This window comes from Mauremys reevesii, unplaced genomic scaffold (genome assembly GCF_016161935.1).
Source record: "Mauremys reevesii isolate NIE-2019 unplaced genomic scaffold, ASM1616193v1 Contig35, whole genome shotgun sequence".
NCBI lineage: Eukaryota > Metazoa > Chordata > Testudines > Geoemydidae > Mauremys > Mauremys reevesii.
Genome location: NW_024100846.1, coordinates 78,831 through 100,964, shown reverse-complemented (window position 1 = coordinate 100,964; position 22,134 = coordinate 78,831). Strand labels below are relative to the sequence as shown.

General features: G+C 52.1%; 6 non-coding genes across 6 annotated transcripts; 4 read left to right on the top strand and 2 right to left on the bottom strand.

The window, feature by feature from the left end:
- The first annotated feature begins 1,191 nt into the window (after positions 1–1,191).
- TRNAK-CUU lies at positions 1,192–1,264 on the top strand. The gene has a single exon. It is a non-coding gene; the product is annotated as a tRNA-Lys (tRNA).
- A 656-nt stretch (positions 1,265–1,920) lies between these two features.
- Positions 1,921–1,992, top strand: TRNAE-UUC. Its single transcript has one exon. It is a non-coding gene; the product is annotated as a tRNA-Glu (tRNA).
- Positions 1,993–5,254: 3,262 nt separating this feature from the next.
- Positions 5,255–5,449, top strand: LOC120393858. The gene has a single exon (XR_005592146.1). It is a non-coding gene; the product is annotated as a U2 spliceosomal RNA (small nuclear RNA).
- A 4,351-nt stretch (positions 5,450–9,800) lies between these two features.
- On the bottom strand, positions 9,801–9,964 carry LOC120393857. The gene has a single exon (XR_005592145.1). It is a non-coding gene; the product is annotated as a U1 spliceosomal RNA (small nuclear RNA).
- Positions 9,965–13,333: 3,369 nt separating this feature from the next.
- Positions 13,334–13,449, top strand: LOC120393861. Its single transcript, XR_005592148.1, has one exon. It is a non-coding gene; the product is annotated as a U5 spliceosomal RNA (small nuclear RNA).
- Positions 13,450–15,384: 1,935 nt separating this feature from the next.
- LOC120393863 lies at positions 15,385–15,548 on the bottom strand. Its single transcript, XR_005592150.1, has one exon. It is a non-coding gene; the product is annotated as a U1 spliceosomal RNA (small nuclear RNA).
- Positions 15,549–22,134: the final 6,586 nt, after the last annotated feature.

Below are 22,134 nucleotides of genomic sequence, written 5' to 3'. Positions count from 1 at the left end.
GCAATACTTTGTGTTCAAACATCTACCAGCTTCCTTGGTGAAAAATAACACCAGGTTTCTTTGCAATATACAAGAAAGAAGGAGTTCTTCTTCGAGTGATTGCTCATATGCATTCCAGTTAGGTGTGCGCACGCCGTGCACGTTCGTCGGAAGATTTTTAACCAAGCAACACTCGGTGGGTCGGATGGGTGCCCCCTGGAGTGGCGCCGCTATAGCGCCAGATATATACCACTGCTGACCCACCCGCCCCTCAGTTCCTTCTTACTGCCCGTGTCGGTCGTTGGAACAGTGGAGCGCGGCTTAGCTGACCTCCACTTCCCTAGCTACTCGTAGTTTCTCTCGTTAATTCTTGTATATATAATTCAGATTTATATAGTTGTAGTTAACTTTATTCGTTTGTAGTATAGTTAGTGTATATAGTTCATACTATATATATGAATGGGTCACAACCTTAGCCCAACCGAAGGCACTGAAACAAACTCAAATGATGCTTCAGCTTCCTCCCTCAGCATCACAAGACCAACACAAAGAAAACTCCCGAGGAACAGGGCTCTGAGCATTGCCAGGTTGTGAGTTCCGTGCCCTCAGGAAGCAGCCAAAATGCTCGAACCCCCACCCGCTTCTCTTGGACCGCTGGCAACATGGTGTTTGCACAGGAGCCGCAAACCCGTCTTTCCTGTCTTTGTCTATCCCGGCCCCTTCCCCCCAAATGCTTTCATGGGACGCTGGAGGGACCTAAGGACCTGCAGGTTCCCGCACCCACCTCCTAAAGCAAACAATCCTTCCCTTCTCTGACATTCCTGGAGCTGCACATCCTTGGAAGAGTTTTACCGCAGGGGGTTCTGATTCCCTGCGAAAAGATGTGTCTGGCGGCCGGCGGGGAACTGTCTTCTCTGCCCCCTCTTTGGGCGCTGAGAAGCTTTTTCTGAGAAACAGCACCTCCTCCTGCTGGGAGAATCCTAAATTCCACCCTCCCACCCAGGTTTCTCTGAGCAGCTGCTAGATGATTTTCCCACTTCTCTGGTCTAGACACCAGCATCTAACTAGCCTTGGAACGGGCCCTGTTTGCTAGCTGGAGAGCGAAGGAACCAGGAAAGAAGGCAAATGTCAGGAAACGAATCTCAGCACGCAAAGAAACTTCCTTCGCTCTTCTTTTGCACTGTCTGTGCCTTTGCTACCCCTTGAGGCCTAGCCCGACTAGCTCAGTCGGTAGAGCATGAGACTCTTAATCTCAGGGTCGTGGGTTCAAGCCCCACGTTGGGCGCTTCATCTTGCACTCTTCGACATCACTCTCTCCCTTAGAGTCTCAGAGCATAACGGAATCCACTCTTTGTCCTCTCAACCAGCTGAGGCGGTCTCGGACCTTTAGTACATCATGAAGACAAGACACATTGACAATTCCATGGTCCTAAGAGAGTTGAGTCTCTTCTAGCCCAGGCAAGAGAGGGAAAAAATAACCTTTCAGAAGCTGATTGCCCCCCTCCCCCTGAGCAGCCATCTAGAGCTTCTCTACTTATTTCTATATCTTCGCCAGCGCTCAGTAGTTGAGATAACTGCTTCTTTCTCAAATCCTCCACCAGCCCTCTTCATTGGGATGGAGATTGCTTAAGGCTGACGATTCCACCACATCTTATTCATCCCTCATACATTTCTGTAAGCCCATGGAGAGTTGCAAGACAAGATAGCAACAAAACTGTTTTTTTTTTTTAAAAAAGACATGGCCTCAATGTATAACAATACTGGAAATTGTCTTAATATGTTTTCTGTTTCTTTTTCATATCAGTGCTAAAAATAGGAAGGGAACCGTAAGGAAACAAAGAGCTCAGAGCTTGTGTTAACCTCCTTTGAAGATGAACGAATGGCCTCAGTTGGACAGAAAGTAGGCCTAGAAAGTTATGCCCAACCCCCCCAACTGTCATCTCCCTGGTGGTCTAGTGGTTAGGATTTGGTGCTTTCACCGCCACGGCCCGGGTTCGATTCCTGGTCAGGGAATTATTCTCTTCAACAAAAGTCTACCTTGCCTTCCTCGCTTGGAGTTCAAGCGGAAGAATGCAACTTCCTGGCCTCCTTCAGAATGCTCAGAAACTCTTTAGAGGCCATGGGGAAAGCAAAGCTTCCAACTACTACAATATGGCTATCTGCCCCTTAAAGCCCAGCCTCTGCACCCTTTTACACAAATACACTTACTTGTGCAAACAATTTAGTTTTTCCTTCTTACCGAGCCTAACCTAAATTAGAACAACATTGCACTTTGACCCAAGGTCTTTTTCTTTTCTTTTCACTTTTCTTGGTGAAACCAAACCAAACCAAACAATCATTTTGGGTCCACCAAAATATTTCACTAAATATAATATTCATCCAAAAACCTTTCACCCAGCGCTATATACAAGTCTTTGGAAGTAAGACCCCGGAGAAAGATCATTAAGCTTTTCCATTCCTAAGATCTAGCCGCTGAAGGCTTCTGAGCATGGGCTATGGGCCTTTCACCTCTAGGCCAGTGGTTACCCTCTTGCTCAGGTGGCTACTGATGAAAGGCAACGTGGTTTAGTGGCAGATCCATTTCAGCCTCCCCCTTCCAATGTCTACAGGAGGGTGTTTGTTTCGCAGTGCATCTAAGAATCAAATCAATTCTCTTGAAACCTCAACCTGGAATCAAGGTGATTGTAGGTCAAGGAAGGAAGGTTTTGTTCATCCTGTTCTAATAAATGCTCAAAGTTGCGATGCTTCTTGGAGCTTCCAGACACATTGGCCAGAATTTTCAGAAGGTCTCACACCCACCGCTAGGGCCAGATTTGCAGAAGAACTAGGCTCCCAGTTAGGCACTAAAATCTTTAGCCAGATTGTCAAAAAGGCTCAACCTATTTTTCCAAAAGATGAGTTATTTTGGAAAAAAGCTTGTAAAGATTGTGGGTGCTGGTTACTTGTCTATGTGGCCCACACTGCTGGAGTTGGAGGTTCACCATTGTTTTCTCAGAATGCGGTGTCCGTAGTCTGCCTCAGTTCTGGTGTCCATCTTTTATTCTCCTAATAAATCAGCAGGGAGACTAAAACAACATCGGACTCACAGGGCTCCCGGAAACCTGCCAATTTGGCTCACGGTGAAGGTGTATACAAATCATCTGTGCTGTAGAAGGGCTCTGGGAGTTGAAAGAGTTGTGAATTTAACCTCTAGCGAGATGGCCCTCTTCTGCTTCCCAAAGGCTTTGGCTGCAGTAATAGCCCTGGGAAAAGCCCTGGCCCTCCTCACCTGCCCTTGCCCAGCACAACGCCTTCGGGCCTACACAGCTCCTCACACAACACCCGCCTGGGACCTTACCCTCACCTACCAGCTCAGCAGCACCTTTTTTCCTCTCAAAACCTCCTCTTGCCACCCTCCCCCTTCCACACTTCACACTCACCTCATCGCAAACTCACCCATGGCCCCTTTGGCTTCTCAAGCGCCTCTGGAGGGACGCAGCTTCCCAGGCACGCAGATCCTTCCCTTCAACGCACACTGGATGGACATTCGAAACACAGCCCTTTCCAGTAGGTAATGTGTTGCTTTTGGACCCTGACGCCCAGCAAGAAGTCCTGGTACTCTTTTTCTGACCAATGGACCCCACTGACTTGCCTTTACCAAGCAGAAACTAAGGACCGGCTGATGGCTCTCTTTGCAAACGGACGCCATCAGACTGAGCCACGAGGCGTGCTGCAGGATAGCCCCTCCCCACCAAAAAGCAATGCCGTGACCCGGATTCGAACCTAGGCTGCTGCGGCCAGAGCGTAGAACACTAACCACTATACGATCATGGCCAGGCGCTGAGGGTGGAGCCAGCAACCTAGTGGAAAATGCTCAGCTCTGTGCTCTCGGGGCAGCCACCTACCTCACCAGCATCACAGGTATTTCTCAAGTCTCCCCATTACAGTCACAGGTAAAATGCTGAGCAAAGGAAAAAAGACAGGAAGCCAATCCCATGCCTGTCCCTTTTTCTGTCTTCCTCCACCCCTGGACCAAGTCCCTCCCTCTTTGTCTGGGCCATTGTCCTCATGGCCCTGGCCAGCCTATTTCCCTTTGCATTTTTCCGTGGAGAGGAATGTTTATGAGTTTGTACCCAATTTTTTAAGGCTTTGCTTTGGCAAGGCTGTTGCCTGCTGTGAGAAAAACAGAAGGGGGCTACCTGAACTGGTGTCACTGGCTGAAGCTTATCTATAGTATATGAAAAAAGCTCAGAGCTCTGAAAATGGTTTATTTACTTTAAGATTCTCATGTTAGTGAGATTGTTTCCTAGCTAGCAGGGGACTGTTTTGTGATGTGCATTCTACTGGCTCTTTGGTTTTGTATGTTTTTGGGAGGAACGGTGGAGGAGAGTATCACGGTTGAAGAGCAGCAAAGAAATGCGTTGTTGTTTGTGTTAACGTTTGGTTTTTCCTAAAAGTGTCTGGTTTGGAGTCATTTGTAACTCTTCGGTTAGTTATTGGTAACGGCTTCTTATTGGGCCCCTGAGTTGAAAAGCTGCTCTTGCAGATTTTAGTTTGTCATTGTTGGAAGGTCAGTTCAAGAGCTGCTTTCTTAGTCTAGTCCGTGAGGGCTCTTCCACCGCCCTCCTTAATATACCTTCCAGAAGGTGATTGCATGGTTTCCCTCGTCTTCCCACAGAAGAGAAATTGTCCATCCCTTTCCTGTGGGGAAAACACCAGTGTTTTAACTTAGGAAACGGTCAACGTTTTGCCCAGATGAGTGCTAGTTCATAGGCGCAGAAGAAGAGGAAGGTTGTGGCCCTTTGAGTCAGATTCCTAGCGTTTCAGGCCAGAAGGAACCAGCCGATCACCTCAGAGGGACTATGGGGCACCAATGCCCCAAATGGCAAGGAATTGCTTTGATGCAATTGACTGTCTGTTTGAGCTAGTTCTGTGGGAAGGAGCAGAAAAGAGCCTCGGGGCTGTGGAATAGCACCTGCATAGGCTTTCTTTACCCTGTTTTGCTGTAAGAGTTAACCGTGAGAGATTGGTAGTCCAGGTCAGTGGGTGGCTTTATGGAAATTAGGAGTATAGAGGGGAAACCAGGGAGAGGAAGGCATCTGCAAGACTTGTCTGTCTTTGAACAGAATTGTGTGTTAAGGGTTCTTGCCTCGAAGTCTTCCACTGGAGTCATTTTGGGGAAGTGATTCTCAGGTAGAGTTCCCGAGTTGTGGTGGTTGTTGCGGTTCTGGGAGCTCGTCCTGGTGAGGTCGAAATGGGTGGGCGCAGGGGTGTGCGTGCATAGCAGAATGTGAGTATTGTTTTGGGCTCCTTGGAGCTCAGATCAAAGTGTTGTGTCTGTTCTTATCAGTTTAATCTCTGATACATCCTTGATGTGAGGACTGTATATTAACTTGATTTTTGAAGCAGGGGGGGTTAGAACAGAAGCTTGCTTTGTCTGCCCTATGCATTGATCTGGTATTGCAGTGCTTCCAGGATCGGTGTATCTCCTTTAGAGGAGAACCTTCTGGTTAGAAAAGCAGAAAAGAGTTGAACTGTGATACTTTCTTTAAAGCAAATGTTTTTTGAAGTAGCAGAAAAATCTGGGTGTTTTTCTTTCTTTACAGTTTCTTGGAAGTGTTTTGTGAGTCTATAGATGTGAGAGGTTCTTCTTTGTCTTGCTAGAGAGTTATTTAAGAAGCTGGACTCCTTCTTTCTGCTGTGAGTCTTTTCAACAGTATGAGGGACAAATGCTTTCCAGATTCTGGGTCTGTTGGGGAGATGGGATTTTTTTTTTTTTTTTGTATTTTTGGGGGGTGGGGTGGGGCGGTTGGTAATATTTGAGGTCACGTGTATATCCACAACTGCATGAGTTACACAGACTTCTCCCCACCCGGCCTACGTTCTATGTATCAAGACAAGGCACTAGGTGTCGTGCTTCACCCAGCACACAGGGGCCCCAATCCTGATTTCCCCCCCCAAGCCTACTGTAATCTAAATGCTACATAATAACCCTTAGCTTCTCATTGTTGCCATCCTCGCTATTGGAAAATCCCCCAAATCATGACAGTGGCTTACAAATCAGGAGGATTCTTTTTTTAAAAAATGTAATGTGGGTTCTCTTTCTTTCCCTTCTGGTTTTCTGAACCAGGCAAGCTAGAAACTTACCTTTCTAGTTTGGCCAGAGCCCCAGAGAGCAGCAGCCCCCGGCGGCTGGGGCTGGCAGGCAGCGGGGCTCCTCACTTTAATTTCACCCACCAAGTATCAAGTGTGAACTCCTCAGGCACTAGAACAGCCTTAACATGGAGTCACAGACAGACCCCTTGGGCACCCTGACTCTATCTTGCTACCCAGGGGTAGTAGAAGCTGCTGTAACACGCAAGCTCTGTATGTCCTTTAGGGCTAACCCTAGCCAAACAGCCAGGATCCCTTGCTGCTGCTTAGAAGGTGTGCCGTCTCCCTGAAGTCCAAGCAGCATCGTGGGGAGGGGGGAACAACAGTTTCTTCCTGACAGGGATTTTTATTCCATTCCCCCAGAGCTCAAGCTGATGGGGGCAAGTGTTTGTGCAGGGCTCTGCCTCCTCGGAGGTGTGTGAGGAGGAGCAATCAACCAAGTCTTTTGTCCACGGATGATCCACAGTGGCTTGCCTGATGTCTCAGTCAGGGCCTTCTCTTGTTGGAAAGGAGATGACGCCTCTTCTGATAAACTACCATTTCACACTTGGTAATACTTCTCTCCTGACTGGTGGCGGGGCGGCGGCAAGGGGGTTTACAGCTTTAGTGCCAACGCTTATATATCACCTTACAACATGGGCTACGGCTATTAAAGGTGAGAATAATGCATGCAGCAACTCACGAGCTTGTCATAAACTCTAAACACGTTTTTTATAAAGCTAATGCCAGTTTTAACAACACTAACAAACAGGTGAGCAAGACTAGTTTCCAGCCATGCGTTTGTCACTTTTCAGTAAGGCCTAGGGGCCTTGGCATGAGCTGGCACCTGGTCTGCCAGTGTCAGAAGAGGATCTGCCCTCTCTTATCCCCAGGTGTCTGTACTCGGAGCAGTACTGTTCAACTTATTCATAAATGATCTGGGGAAAGGGCTAAACAGTGAGGTGGCAAAATTTGCAGATGATACAAAATTGCTCAAGAGAGTTAAGTCCCAGGCAGACTGCCAAGAGCCACAAAGAGATCTCACAAAACTGGGTGACGGGACAACCGAATGGCAGATGAACGTCGGTGCTCATAAGTGCAAAGTAATGCACATTGGCAAACATAATCCCAACTATCCCTATAAAATGATGGTGTCTAAATTAGCTGTTACCACGCGAGAAAGAGATCTGGAAGTCGTTGTGGATAGTTCTCTGAAAACATCCACTCAATGTGCAGCGGAGCATTGGGCATCATTAAGAAAGGGACAGGTAATAAGACAGAAACTATCATATTGCCTCAATATCAATCCATGGTATGCCCACATCTTGAATACTGCATGCTGATGCGGTCGCCCCAATCTCAAAAAAGATATATGGGAATGGGAAAGATTCAGAAACGGACAACAAAGATGATGAGGGGATATGGACCAGCTTCCATCTAAGAAGAGATTCATAAGATTGGGACTTTTCATCTTGGAAAAGAGACGACTAAAGGGGGATACGAGGGAGGTCTGTAAATCTATGACTGGCGTGGACCAAGTAAATAAGGAAGAGTTATATACTCCTTCTCATAACACACGAACCAGGGGTCACCAAACCAAATTAATAGGCAGCAGCTTTAAAACAAACAAAAGGAAGTCTTTCTTCACGCACCGACAGCCAACCTGTGGAACTCTTTGCCAGAGGATGTCGTGAAGGCCAAGACTATAACAGGGTTCAAAAAAGCACTAGATAAATTAATGGAGGATAGGTCCATCTATGGCGCTTTGCCAGCGGTATCCCTAGCTAGGTATCCCTGTTTGCCAGAAGCGGGGCATGGGCGACAGGGGATGGAGCACTTGATGATTCCCTGTTCTGTTCATTCCCTCTGGGGCACCTGGCATTGGCCGCTGTCAGCAGACAGGATACTGGGCTAGGTCTTTAACTTTGATGGGTAGCTGGGAAGACAGTCAATCAGACAGAACCCGTTCGACAAACCTCTTCATTTCCTTGTTATTGCCTGACTCCTTTAATTCATTTCCTTTTCCTTATTTCCCAGCAGACCGACTAGCCACCAGATTTGGGTGCTAGCAGAGGGACCTGACGAGCTCCTTCTTTTCGGCAGCGTTGAACACGCCAGGGCACAGTCAGATTCTGGATGTTCATCTGAATGTAACACCTAGCGCTCACCTTTATTTCTGTTTCTTAGCTCTTTTGGGCCATCGATCTTTGGTCTGACCCGTAGGATCCCTGCATTAGGAGAGATGGCTAATTAATGAGCCCATAAACCTTGGAAATCAAATGAAACCTGAAGTCCGTAGAAGACCTCGAAAGGCCCTTGGGGGGTGGAGTGCGAGCTGAGGAAGAGTTCCCTGCACAGCTTACCTCTCCATTCTCATTTTCCTGTCCTGAGCGCAAAAGCCAGGAAGCAGCTCCGGGTAGGGAGGGGATACCATATGTGTGCAGTGGTTAGACAGGAAACAGCGAGGAACTGGACTCGTATGGAGTGAAACTGTAAGCATCTTCTGTATGCCTGATGACTGCAGGTTTGAGGGAGTTATGTGGGAAGTGGAGGCTTTCGGTGGCTTTCAGAGGAAATGTAATGGAAAGGCAGCCGAAAGTGGAATCCCAGGTTTTTAAACAATCCTCCACTAACACACCAAACAGCTCAGGTCTAGTTACTCATTGAAAATTAGAATAAAGTTACAGCAAGATTTCATCATAAATGAAGTCAAACCCTAAAGATTTCAGAACACAACTGCTATAAGGAGCCACGAGGGAAGCAATACAAAGTCAACCTTGCCTCAGAGAAAGGCAGTTAAACAATTTCTCTTTTTTAAAGCAGCATAATCTCCCCAAACGGAAGGGCACTGTTCCCGGAGAAGGGTCCTGGAGAGGGTTTTCCTTGTTGGTGCCGGCCATCCACCTCCCCGAAAGGCGGGAGCTAGGTCGACGGAAGAATTCTTCCGACCAAGGCGCGGACTGATGTAGCCGCACTGATTTACGTTCCCCGTGCAGCCCAGGCCCGAGGGTTGGTGCGTGCTGAACAGTTAAGTCAAAACAGCTCCGTCCGTCAGAGGTGTGCAAAAGGGAAAACCCGCTCCTGGGCAACACGGCCACGCCGCCCTAACCCGCAGCGTAGCTAAAGGGCATTCGGGGAGGCGGTGGGTGGGCCTCAAGCGACGGAAAGCCCTCCTCCAGCATGGGGTTGTGACAGCCTAGTCTCCGTAGCACAGACAGGGTGGCCACCAAGAGACATGAACAGACAGCAAAAGCCAAAGCAGCCCCAGGGCAGGGGACGAGGCTGCCTGTTGGACGAGGAGACCGGGTGGGACAGGCGTTTTGGACAGGCCGTCCTCCCGTCAAAGGAGGAAGAGCCCGAGAAGAAGAGCCAGGCAAGAAGCTACAAGCAGGGAAAGAAGCAGAGCAGGCAGGCAGCTCCCCTTAGAGCCAAGGAAGGCACCGGTCCAAGCCCCCCAAAAGCAGACTAGAGAGCAGATCAGCTGCAAAATAGTAGGGAAAACCAAGAACACAGAGAGACCCAAGTAAAGTTTCAGAGCTGAGCTTTGCTTACAAGGAGGAATGTGTGACAAAGATACCTAGAAGTACAGGGCCTGTGGAAAAAAGCACTCCCAAAGACCCAGAATAACAGCTGTTTTCCTGAGAATCTGCTTTGCAGTGCACTAAGCCTAAACAGCCCACTATCAGTTGTCTGTTGTTCAAACCAATCACCAAGGGAGAGCGCAAACGCAGTCCCCCACTACCACAAATTATGCAGTCGAGTTTCCCGCATTTGGGGAAATCGCAGGGGTCAGCATACCCGCAGTGCAATGGATGAGCCTCACCCTGGGAAAACCACCTTCATGATCATGGTATCTCCCCTGCCAGGTAAGTATGAGTTCCTGCTACCCGGCCGCCACCCGCCCTCGCTCGCCCCGCACTTATAACACACGGGGCGGACCGCCGCGCCCCCACCGCCGGTCTCGCCCACACCGGCCCCCACTGCCGACAGCTGCCCCGATGCGGCCCCCGGAGACCGTCCCTTCCCCCCCCCGAGCTCCCGGTGCCAAAGTCGGGCCCTGCCTGGCAGCCTGCGTCCGCTCCCACGATGCTCTGCTCGCAAACAGATCTGCATACCTGCTCACGCGGCTCCGCCCCTCTGCTCGGGCCCCTCCCCCTGCCCGCCCGGGCCGCCGCTCTTGCGTGCTCAGCTCTTTGAGCTCAGATGGGGTGTAGTGCTCAGATCGAGTGCGACAGACCTTAACTTTGCCATGTGAGGGTCATTCTAGCCCCATTACCTGGCTTGCTTATTTATACCTACGACTGTCTTTAACTGTTGTATGCGTGATGTACCCTCACTGCTTGCTGACTGTATCTTGAACTCACCCACAGTATACCCCACATTGGGGACATTGCACACTGTATAAGTTATGTGCTGTCCAATACCAAAGTACTAGCATCCCCCTATACTCTGTATGTCACCCCTGATGACCAGTAACTGATGTTACAAACTCTCTGTGCTTCTCGGCCTTCTGGCTGGGAAAGCATTATCTAAATTGTATCTATTCTTAAACATTTTCTAATAAACATTTAAAACTAAAATTGCCCTGCCTTGTCTCATGTCAGTTTCTCCTCAGGGCAGAAGGTCGGGTGTTGTCAGCCACTCTCCAGAAACTGGACGGCCACTCGATCCCTTTTGTTACCTGCCAAGTGAGGCTGAGTGCACTGGCAGGCAGCGCCGTTTGAAGAAGTGGAAGATTGGACAAATGACCAGGGAGGAGTATAAAAATATTGCTCAGGCATGTAGGAGTGAAATCAGGAAGGGCAACTCATGCTTGGAGTTGCAGCTAGCAAGAGATGTTAAGAGTAACAACAAGAAGGGTTTCTTCAGGGAGGTTAGCAACAAGAAGAAAGTCAAGGAAAGTGTGGGCCCCTTACAGAATGAGGGAGGCGACCTAGTGACAGAGGATGTGGAAAAAGCTAATGTACTCAATGCTTCCCCACCCTCCCCCTTCGTGATTTTGTCTTCACGAACAAAATCAGCTCCCAGACTGCTGCTCTGGGCAGCACAGCATGGAGAGGAGGTGACCAGCCCTCTGTGGAGAAAGAAGTGCTTCGGGACTATTTAGAAAAGCTGGATGAGCACAAATCCATGGGGCCGGATGCGCTGCATCCGAGGGTGCTAAAGGAGTTGGCGGGTGTGATTGCAGAGCCACTGGTCATTATCTTTGAAAATTCATGGCCATTGGGGGAGGTCCCAAATGACTGGGAAAAGGCTAATGTAGTGCCCATCTTTAAAAGAGGGAAGAAAGAAGGAGGATCCGGGAACTACAGGCCAGTCAGCCTCACCTCAGTCCCTGGAAAAATCATGGAGCAGGTCCTCAAGGAATCAATTCTGAAGCACTTAGAGGAGAGGCAAGTGATCAGGAGCGGTCAGCATGGATTCAGCAAGGGCTAGTCACGCCTGACTAACCTAATTGCCTTCTGTGAGGAGAGAACTGGGTCTGTGGATGAGGGAAAAGCAATGGATGTGTTCTTCCTTGACTTTAGCAAAGTTTTTGATACGGTCTCCCACAGTATTCTTGTCGGCAAGTTCAAGAAGTTTGGGCTGGATGAATGGACTATAAGGTGGACTATAAGCTGGCTAGGTCCTCGGGCTCAACTGGTAGTGATCAATGGCTCCACGTCTAATTGGCAGCCGGTCTCAAGCGGTGTGCCCCAAGGCTCGGTCCTGGGGCTGGTTGTGTACAATATCTTCGTTAAGGATCTGGAGGATGGCGTGGACTGCACTCTCAGCAAGTTTGCAGATGACGCTAAACTGGGAGGAGCGGTCGATACGCTGGAGGGTACGGATAGGCTACAGAGGGACCTAGACAAATTGGAGGATTGGGCTGAAAGAAACCTGATGAGGTTCAACAAGGACAAGTGCCCAGTCCTGCACTTAGGACGGAAGAATCCCGTGCACTGCTCCAGACTAGGGACCGAATGGCTAGGCAGCAGTTCTGCAGAAAAGGACCTAGAGGTTACAGTGGAAGAGAAGCTGGATATGAGTCGACAGCGTGCCCTTGTTGCCAAGAAGGCTAACGGCATTTTGGACTGTATACATAGGGGCATTGCCAGATCGAGGGATGTGGTCGTTCCCTTCTCTTCGACGTTGATGAGGCCTCATCTGGAGTACCGTGTCCGGTTTTGGGCCCCACACTGCAAGAAGGATGTGGAAAAACTGAAAAGAGTCCAGCATAGGGCAACAAAAGTGATTAGGGGGCTGGAAGACATGATTTATGAGGCGAGGCTGAGGGAACTGGGATTGTTTAGTCTGCAGAAGAGAAGAATGAGGGGGGAGTTGATCGCTGCTTTCAACTACCTGAAAGGGGGTTCCAAAAAGGATGGATCTAGACTGTTCTCAGTGGCCCCAGATGACAGAACGAGGAGCAATGGTCCCAAGTTGCGGTGGGGAAGGTTTAGGTTGGATCTTAGGAAAACCCTTTTTCACTAGGAGGGTGGTGAAGCACTGGAATGGGTTCCCTAGGGAGGTGGTGGAATCTCCTTCCTGAGAGGTTTTTAAGGTCAGCCTTGACAAAGCCCTGGCTGGGATGATTTAGTTGGGGATTGGGTTGGACTAGATGACCTCCTGAGGTCCCTTCCAACCCTGATATTCCATGATTTGAAGCTGTTCCCATGTATCAAGGTGAGCTGCAGCTCAGCGAACCCCAAGGATCTGAGCGAGGCGAGCTACTTTGCAGCAGAGGCAGACCAAGCGGCAGGTACAACGCGGGGTCGCACCCCAGCCGGCAGATAGAATCTCATGTGCGAGATCCCGACTCCTGTTACTTTGCAAAGTGTGTGCGTTTGCTCCGGGTTTTAGCTGTGGGCCAAGTGCCCTCTGGCTTCTCGTCCGGGCTCCATCCTCCATGCGCCTGGGCATCAGCGGGACTGTCTCAGGAGAGCAGCTGCCCCATCCCAATCTCCGCCCAGCCGGGGAAGGAGCAGAGGCAGCCCGGAGAAAAGACTCCTTTGAGCGCCGGAGACGGCCAGAGCATCTTATTTGCATAGCCACAGTGCATTGCGTGCAGCGAAGCGAGTCCCTGGTCGAGGGGCTGGTTTTGCTCCCTGTGTCCCCGGTTTCGATGATCCAACTCGGGCTGCCAATCGGTTCAATTCCATTTCCCCTGAAAGCTAGCGGTGTAGCGGGCTGGGAGAGTAGTCACCCGGACTTTTGGGAACGTAGGCAGTTGCCCCGGCAGCGCCTCTGCCACGAGTTCTACATACTCTGCTTTCTCTTCAGTTCGTATAAATCTTTCGCCTTTTACTAAAGATTTCCGTGGAGAGGAATGTTGATGAGTTTGTACCCAATTTTTTAAGGCTTTGCTTTGGCAAAGCTGTTGCCTGCTGTGAGAAAAACAGAAGAGTGCTCCCTGAGCTGGTGTCACTGGCTGAAGCTTTTCTATAGTATGAAAAAAGTATAGTAGGGGGCACCTGGCATTGGCCGCTGTCAGCAGACAGGATACTGGGCTAGGTCTTTAACTTGGACGGGTAGCTGGGAAGACAGTCAATCAGACAGAACCCGTTCGACAAACCTTTTCATTTCCTTGTTATTGCCTGACTCCTTTAATTCTTTTCCTTTTCCTTATTTCCCAGCAGACCGACTAGCCACCAGATTTGGGTGCTAGCAGAGGGACCTGACGAGCTCCTTCTTTTCGGCAGCGTTGAACATGCCAGGGCACACTCAGATTCTGGATGCTCATCTGAATGTAACGCCTAGCGCTCACCTTTATTTCTGTTTCTTAGCTCTTTTGGGCCATCCATCTTTGGTCTGACCCGTAGGATCCCTGCATTAGGAGAGATGGCTAATTAATGAGCCCATAAACCTTGGAAATCAAATGAAACCTGAAGTCCATAGAAGACCTCGAAAGGCCCTTGGGGGGTGGAGTGCGAGCTGAGGAAGAGTTCACTGCACAGCTTACCTCTCCATTCTCGTTTTCCTGTCCTGAGCGCAAAAGCCAGGAAGCAGCTCCGGGTAGGGAGGGGATACCATATGTGTGCAGTGGTTAGACAGGAAACAGAAAGGAACTGGACTCGTATGGAGTGAAACTGTAAGCATCTTCTGTATGCCTGATGACTGCAGGTTTGAGAGAGTTATGTGGGAAGTGGAGGCTTTCGGTGGGCTTTCAGAGGAAATGTAATGGAAAGGCAGCCGAAAGCGGAATCCCAGGTTTTTAAACAATCCTCCACTAACACACCAAACAGCTCAGGTCTAGTTACTCATTGAAAATTAGAATAAAGTTACAGCAAGATTTCATCATAAATGAAGTCAAACCCTAAAGATTTCAGAACACAACTGCTATAAGGAGCCACGAGGGAAGCAATACAAAGTCAACCTTGCCTCAGAGAAAGGCAGTTAAACACAATCTCTTTTTTAAAGCAGCATAATCTCCCCAAACGGAAGGGCACTGTTCCCGGAGAAGGGTCCTGGAGAGGGTTTTCCTCGTTGGTGCCGGCCATCCACCTCCCCGAAAGGCGGGAGCTAGGTCGACGGAAGAATTCTTCCGACCAAGGCGTGGACTGATGTAGCCGCGCCGATTTACGTTCCCCGTGCAGCCCAGGCCCGAGGGTCGGTGCGTGCTGAACAGTTAAGTCAAAACAGCTCCGTCCGTCAGAGGTGTGCAAAAGGGAAAACCCGCTCCTGGGCGACACGGCCACGCCGCCCTAACCCGCAGCGTAGCTAAAGGGCATTCGGGGAGGCGGTGGGTGGGCCTCAAGCGACGGAAAGCCCTCCTCCAGCATGGGGTTGTGACAGCCTAGTCTCCGTAGCACAGACAGGGTGGCCACCAAGAGACAGGAACAGACAGCGAAAGCCAAAGCGGCCCCAGGGCAGGGGGCGAAGCTGACTGTTGGACGAGGAGACCGGGTGGGACAGGCGTTTTGGACAGGCCGTCCTCCCGTCAAAGGAGGAAGAGCCCGAGAAGAAGGGCCGGGCAAGAAGCTACAAGCAGGGAAAGAAGCAGAGCAGGCAGGCAGGCAGCTCCCCTTAGAGCCAAGGAAGGCACCGGTCCAAGCCCCCCAAAAGCAAACTAGAGAGCGGATCAGCTGCAAAAGACCAGGGAAAGCCAAGAACACAGAGAGACCCAAGTAAAGTTTCAGAGCTGAGCTTTGCTTACAAGGAGGAACGTGTGACAAAGATACCTAGAAGTACAGGGCCTGTGGAAAAGAGCACTCCCAAAGACCCAGTATAACAGCTGTTTTCCTGAGAATCTGCTTTGCAGTGCACTAAGCCTAAACAGCCCACTATCCGTCATCTGTTGTTCAAACCAATCACCAGGGGAGAGCGCGAACGCAGTCCCCCACTACCACAAATTATGCAATCAAGTTTCCTGCATTTGGGGAAATTGCAGGGGTCAGCACACCCGCAGTGCAATGGATGAGCCTCACCCTGGGAAAACCACCTTCATGATCATGGTATCTCCCCTGCCAGGTAAGTATGAGTTCCTGTTGCCCGGCCGCCGCCCGCCCTCGCTCGCCCCGCACTTATAACACACGGGGCGGACCGCCGCGCCCCCACCGCCGGCCTCGCCCACACCGGCCCCCACTGCCGACAGCTGCCCCGACGTGGCCCCCGGAGACCGTCCCTTCCCCACCCCGAGCTCCCGGTGCCAAAGTCGGGCCCTGCCTGGCAGCCTGCGTCCGCTCCCACGATGCTCTGCTCGCAAACAGATCTGCATACCTGCTCATGCGGCTCCGCCCCTCCGCTCGGGCCCCTCCCCCTGCCCGCCCGGGCCGCCGCTCTTGCGTGCTCAGCTCTTTGAGCTCAGATGGGGTGTAGTGCTCAGATCGAGTGAGACAGACCTTAACTTTGCCATGTGAGGGTCATTCTATCCCCATTACCTGGCTTGCTTATTTATACCTACGACTGTCTTTAACTGTTGTATGCGTGATGTACCCTCACTGCTTGCTGACTGTATCTTGAACTCACCCACAGTATACCCCACTTTCATAGGCGGCAGGTTTGTATAATTTTTGGTGGGGCCCAAAATGGTGGTGCCCCCCCCGCTCCCGCCCTGTAAGCCGATATAAAATGAAGCTATAACGCGTCAGTGCCACAAGATTACAAGGGTCAATTAAAAGTGGAAAGTGAGAAGCAGCACTTGCCTACTTCAATATACAGTATTATATTTTGTTACACTTGTTGTGGACATGTTAATATTTTCTCTCAATACTGTGTGGGTGCCTCAGTTTCCCCTGCAAGATGCCAACTGAAGGTGTTGGGGACAAAGAGATCAGGTGGCCTCCTTGTCCTGAAGAGACACAGAGGCCAGAGGAGGGAGTGTCAGTTTGGAGCTGGCTGGGGAAATGGGGAGAGACACAGAACTTGGTTCTGGGCTCCCCACCCCACAAGATGGGTCTGACTGAGGGGTCCTGTTTTCTGTACCAACAAGCTCTGTTTAAACTGTGTTCCCGTCATCTAATAAACCTTCTGTTTTACTGTCTGGCTGAGAGTCACGTCTGACTGTGGAGTTGGGGGTGCAGGGACCTCTGGTTGCCCCAGGACCTGCCTGGGCAGACTGGCTGCGTAAGGCACACAGTGTGGAAGGGCTGAATGCTTCGAGGTCAGACCCAGGAAGGTGTAAGCTTCCTGCACTGGAGACAGTCTGCTCCGATAGAGAAAGCTCCCCCAGAGTCCTGACTGGCTTTGTATGGAGTTGTTCCAAAGCATCCCAGCATCCCCTTCCACACCGTGCGCTTCCCGGAAGTCTGCACAGGCACTGACACTCCCTCCTCTGGCCTTTGTCTCTTTTCCAGGCATTAGGAGGCCACCCGATCTCTCTGTTCTCCAACACCTTCAGTTGGCACCTTGCAGGAGAGCGGCCCAGGCCATCAGTATCCAGGAGACAGGGTTTCAGCCATTCTCTGTGCAGACGGCATCACACTAGCACTCTAGGGCTCTACAACAATCACACCCCCTTATCCCACCATCTAGATCCTTGAGAAATGCACAGGGGAAACTGAGGCACCCACACTGTATTCAGAGAAAACATTAAGAACAGCCCCACTTTGTAACACCTGTATACAACTAGTTATACACCTGTCATGTTCAGTTGCCTGCATCCTCTTCCTCTGCTCCCCCTCCCCCAGTCTCCTATGGGCTCAGCTGGGTCCATCTGCCCACGGGCAAGGTCTCTGCCATACTGGGAAGGATGTGTCCTGCCTGCCAGGATAAGGGGGTTGCTCCTCCCACCCTCTATCTTCGGGGAGACCTCATTGCTGTAACTGGGTCACAGCATGAGTGGCCAGTCATGTCTTTGGGGCTGTGGGGTCTGAGACTGAGAGGGGTGGGCTCGCAGTCATGGCTTTTGGCACAGGATTAGAGATGCCCAGAACCCCCCTTATCACCCGCTAGCTCCATTACTGCATCACTCAAAAGCCTCGCTCAGGGTCCACTATGCCTCCTTGTGCTGGGCACTGCAGGGACAATCAGAGGGACAGCAGGATGCATGAGGAAATAGATGAGTGTGTGAGGCAGATGGGTGAAGGGGTGTGTGTGGCATACATTGGGGACGGATGGGGGTTGAGAGTTGGACGGACAGCGGGACAGATGGAGAGCTGCAGGGACGGATCGTGACATCACAGGCTGGACTTGTGATGGGTTCAGCTCATGGCCACTGGCCCTGTCATCTCCTGCCCCCATCTGCCCGTCTGACTCTGCCCCTGTCTCTCGCAGGCAGCACTCAGCAGAGTCTGGCCCTGTCGTTACACTGGTGCCACATCCAGTGCACACCTGTGTGTTATGTGCTCCTGGAGAGCTCAGGCAGGGACAAGCGTGCGGCTCACGGCTCCTGAACCAGCTACTCCAAAACTGCCACAGATCTCCCCCTCCTTGGGCAGCAAGACCCTGGCCGGGGGGTTCCCTGTCCCTCCTCGCTGCCAAAGCAGCCTGCTCAGCACAGAGACCGAGATCACCTACCTCCGCCCAGCCTCTAGCTGGAGCTGCTCCAGCCCCGAATTGCTGGTATCCAGCCTGGCCGGAGTTGGTGCGATGTCCTAGCGGAGTCCGTTCTTTCTCCCCGGTAGATGACGATTTTCCCCACTGCAGTTAGTTGCTCTTTCTCTGCTTCCCCATAGCCCCTCCCCAGTGATAGTGACCCCTGCTGGCCAGGCACGAGAGTGTCCTGTAGGGGGCCTCCTTGTAGGAGCAGTGACTCCTGGTGGTGAGGGGCAGCAATGCCTGGCATGTATCCCCCCTAGCATTGCTGCAGCGACCCCTGCTGGCCACTGAGGGCAGTTGCCTATGTGACCCCACCACTGCCATTGCGCCTGTGAGCGCTGGTGGGTAGGTGAGGCAGGGCCCTGTATGTATATCAGCCATTGGGGCAGTGCCCTCTGCGTATCCCACTCTCATCTCAGTGACTCGTGTTGCCCAGGTGGGGCAGTCCCCTGTGTTTATTTACTCCCCCCAACCCCTGCATTGGGCCAGTAAGCACTGGTAGCCAGAGGAGTCAGTGCCTGAGGTGTGTTCTTCACCTCCCCCAAGGTGGCAGGGTGCCTGGGTGGCCGTGTCAGGCACTGCCCTGGGTATCTTCCAACCCCTTTGTGGCAGTGAGTCCTGCTCTTGGTGTGTGTCACTCCCCCACTAGGGATGTGCACTGGTGGCCAAGTATAGCAGTGCCCTGTGTGCATCCCCCTCCCCACCCCAGGGTGACCAGATAGAAAGTGTGAAGTATCGGGACAGGGTGGAGGGTAATAGGCACCTACATAAGAAAAAGCCCTGAATATCCCTATAAAATCAGGACATCTGGTCACCCTATCCCCTCTACCCCTGTGCCAGATATGGCAGGCACTGATCCCTGGCATCCCCGTGGGGCAATACCCTCTGTATATCCCCCAATTGGGGCAGTGACTCCTGCTGGTCAGGTGGGGCAGTGCCCTGTGTGTTTGTCCCCCCCCGATTTAGGTCGTGACCCTGGTGGCTGCTGAGGCAGGGGCCTTTGAGTTCCTCTTCTCTCCCCAGCCCCCTCTCTCTCTGGGGTAGGGCCCCCAGTTGGGGCACTACCCGATGTGTATCTCTACTAATTGGAGCAGTGACCTCCCCGTGGTGCCCTGGTGTAGCAGTGCCCTATTGGTATCTCCCTCCCCCTCTCCCCACACCATTGTGGTAGCGGCCACTTCAGGCAGAGGCCTGTTTATCACCCCCCCTCCCACCATTGCAGCAGTGCCCCCTGGTGGCCATGTGCAGCAGTGCCCTGCATGTATCCCCCCCATTGCTGCAGTGACCCCAGGTGCCCAGTTTGAGTAGTAGCCTGTGTGTATCTCACCTCTTGGGGCAGTAATGTGTGGGGCCAGCTAAGACAGTGCACAGTCTGGTGACCACGTAGGGCAGTGGCCTGTATGTACCATCTCCTCTGGAGCAGTGACCACTGGTGTCTTGGTGCTAAGATGCAGCCACCTCTGGGGTACATGGTGGGGCTGTTTACAGGACAATGGGGACAGGCCCCCCCCGTTCCAGGAAGTAGGGAATGTCTGGTGTTCAGGGCAGAGCGTTCCACCTTCTATTGAACTGTGATACTCTGAGCACCTTTCCCCTGCATGAAGAAGACCCTGTGTGGCTCCAAAGCTGGTCCAGTAACAGGTATCACCTCACCTGCCTTGTCTCCCTGGTATTCTGGGCGGTGTCCAACTTCCCTTTCGCTGTTGGTCCTCAAACCTCCTCCAAGCAATGCCCCCCCAGTCCCTTAAGATGCTAAACCTCCCCTGGAGCCCAACCCTGGTGGGGGGGGGGAGGTGCCCAACCCTGGTGGGGGGGGGGGTGCCCAACCCTGGTGGGGGGGGGGCACCCCACCTGAAAACCCTACTGCACCATGGGAGTGGTAGTGTCCACTGCCTCCATCTCCCACCAGCCAGGGTGGCCCCCCCTGCACCATGGGAGTAGTCATGTCTCCTGCTTCCATTTCCTGACAGCCGCTGCCAGGTCCAGCCCAGACTTCCCGTTTCTGGTGCGAGTCCGGAAGCAGATGCTGCCATGAGGTGGTGCTGGGAAGGGTGGTGCTGGTGTCAGGAGAAAGTAGGAGGAGTAGGTGGGGTCTGTGCTACTGCAGGGAGGTGCTGCCCTTGCTGTGAAAAGGCCCCGCCATTAGGGGAGATGTCATCTCCCTGCCCTGCCACGCTCTGCACCAGCCCCTGCTTGTCACGGGAGCAGAGCTGGCTCCAGGCACCAGTGTAGCAAGCAGGTGCTTGGAGGGACCAGTTCAAAGGGGAGGCCCATCCGGTATCAGGGCATAAAGCCAGGTGTTTTGACCATCTATACCCTGCGATGTTATAAGCATAATATAATATTTTATTCAGCCAATCACTCAGACAAAGAAGTTGTTTATATCTGCAGAAGATAATGCTGCCTGCTTCTTGTTTACACTTCTCTGCACGAGATGTCACAATTGTTTCCTTGGCAATGGAGTGTGATGTCACAGACTGTGTCCATCATCATGTAACGAATGACTGCACCCATCACTTTTAAACCACTTGGCTCTGTCCTTACTCCTGTCCTAAAATTATCTTTTCTCCTGTCACTGAGCTCTCTTGTTGCTGTGGGGTACTGTACGTGTGAGGCAGGGCGGGTTGGGAGAAGAAATATTCTTTATCTGAAGAAGTGATCTGTGTGAGGAAAACATTTGAAAACTTGTTTACTGAGTGAGTTCTTCACTCTACCTGATGGCATTTGTCTGTTTGTAACATGAACTTGTGAACACCACATCCAATCAATTCCAAAATTCCAGGAATATTCTAGGCATCAGTGAGCAGAACCATATTGGTTTTGGTGAAAATTGGAACGAGAGATAGACCAGTCGTGCTTAAGTTAGGTTTGGCACCTAATTCCTATTGAAATCGGTGGGTGTTATGCACCTAACCTGCTGGTGGGATTTTCAAAAGCACCTTTAAGAATCTCTTTGCATCTTAAGCACCTAAATACCTTTGAAAAGCTGGTCCTTCATCTCTGCCTCAGTTCTCCATCTATAAATGGAGGTTAATAGTTCTTTATCCTACTGTTTGCCTATCTTGTCTATTTGTTCAGATTTTATTTGAGGCCTGGGGTGGGGGGCAGCGAAGCCTCGCGGCGAGGGAACCGGAGCCTCCCCCCATGCGCCGAGTCTCTGTCCCGCGCTCTCTCCGCCAATCAGGGAGCGGGGAGGGGCGCGGCGAAGTGACGAGTTACGGCCCCTCCTCCAATAGAGGCCGCGTGTGTGAGAGAGAGAGAGAAATACGCTTCCCAGTGTGCACCGGGGGGGCGTTGTCTGAGCAACCGTCCATCACTTCCGCTGTGAGACGAGCCAGGAACTACAACTCCCAGCCTGCCCCGGGGCGCCTCCGTCCTCTCCAGCCCAGGTGAGGGCGGGTCCCTGGGTCAACCTGACACCTCCCCCACAACGCAACTCCTCATCCCCGCCCCGCCCCCCTCCGGCTCCTGACGTGAACTCGCGTGTCCCGGGTCTCGGCCCGGCCCTGCCCCCTGCAGCGCCGCCCCGCCAGCGCCCCCCCCCCCCGCCTGCTTCTCCCTTGGCCTCGTCTCTCCCAACTCGGGTAGCTGTTGGATGGAGCCATATGGAAATATGGAGAGCCAGGACTCCTGGGTTCTCCCCCCAGCTCTGGGAGGGAAGTGGGGCTAGGGGGGTAGAGTGGGGGAGGGGCAGGGCTGGGAACCAGGACTCCTGGGTTCTCCCCCCAGCTCTGGGAGGGAAGTGGGGCTAGGGGGATAGAGTGGGGGAGGGGGTGGGCTGGCAACCAGGCCTCCTGGGTACTCCCCAGCTCTGGGAGGAAGTAGGGCTAGGGAGGTAGAGTGGGGAGGGGCAGGTCGGCGACCCAGGACTCCTGGGTTCTCCCCCCAGCTCTGGGAGGAGAGTGGGGCTAGGGGTAGAGTGGGGAGGGGCAGGGCTGGGAACCAGGACTCCTGGGTTCTCCCCCCAGCTCTGGGAGGAGAGTGGGGCTAGGGGGGTAGAGTGGGGGAGGGGCAGGGCTGGGAACCAGGACTCCTGGGTTCTCCCCCCAGCTCTGGGAGGGGAGTGGGGCTGGGGAGGATAGAGTG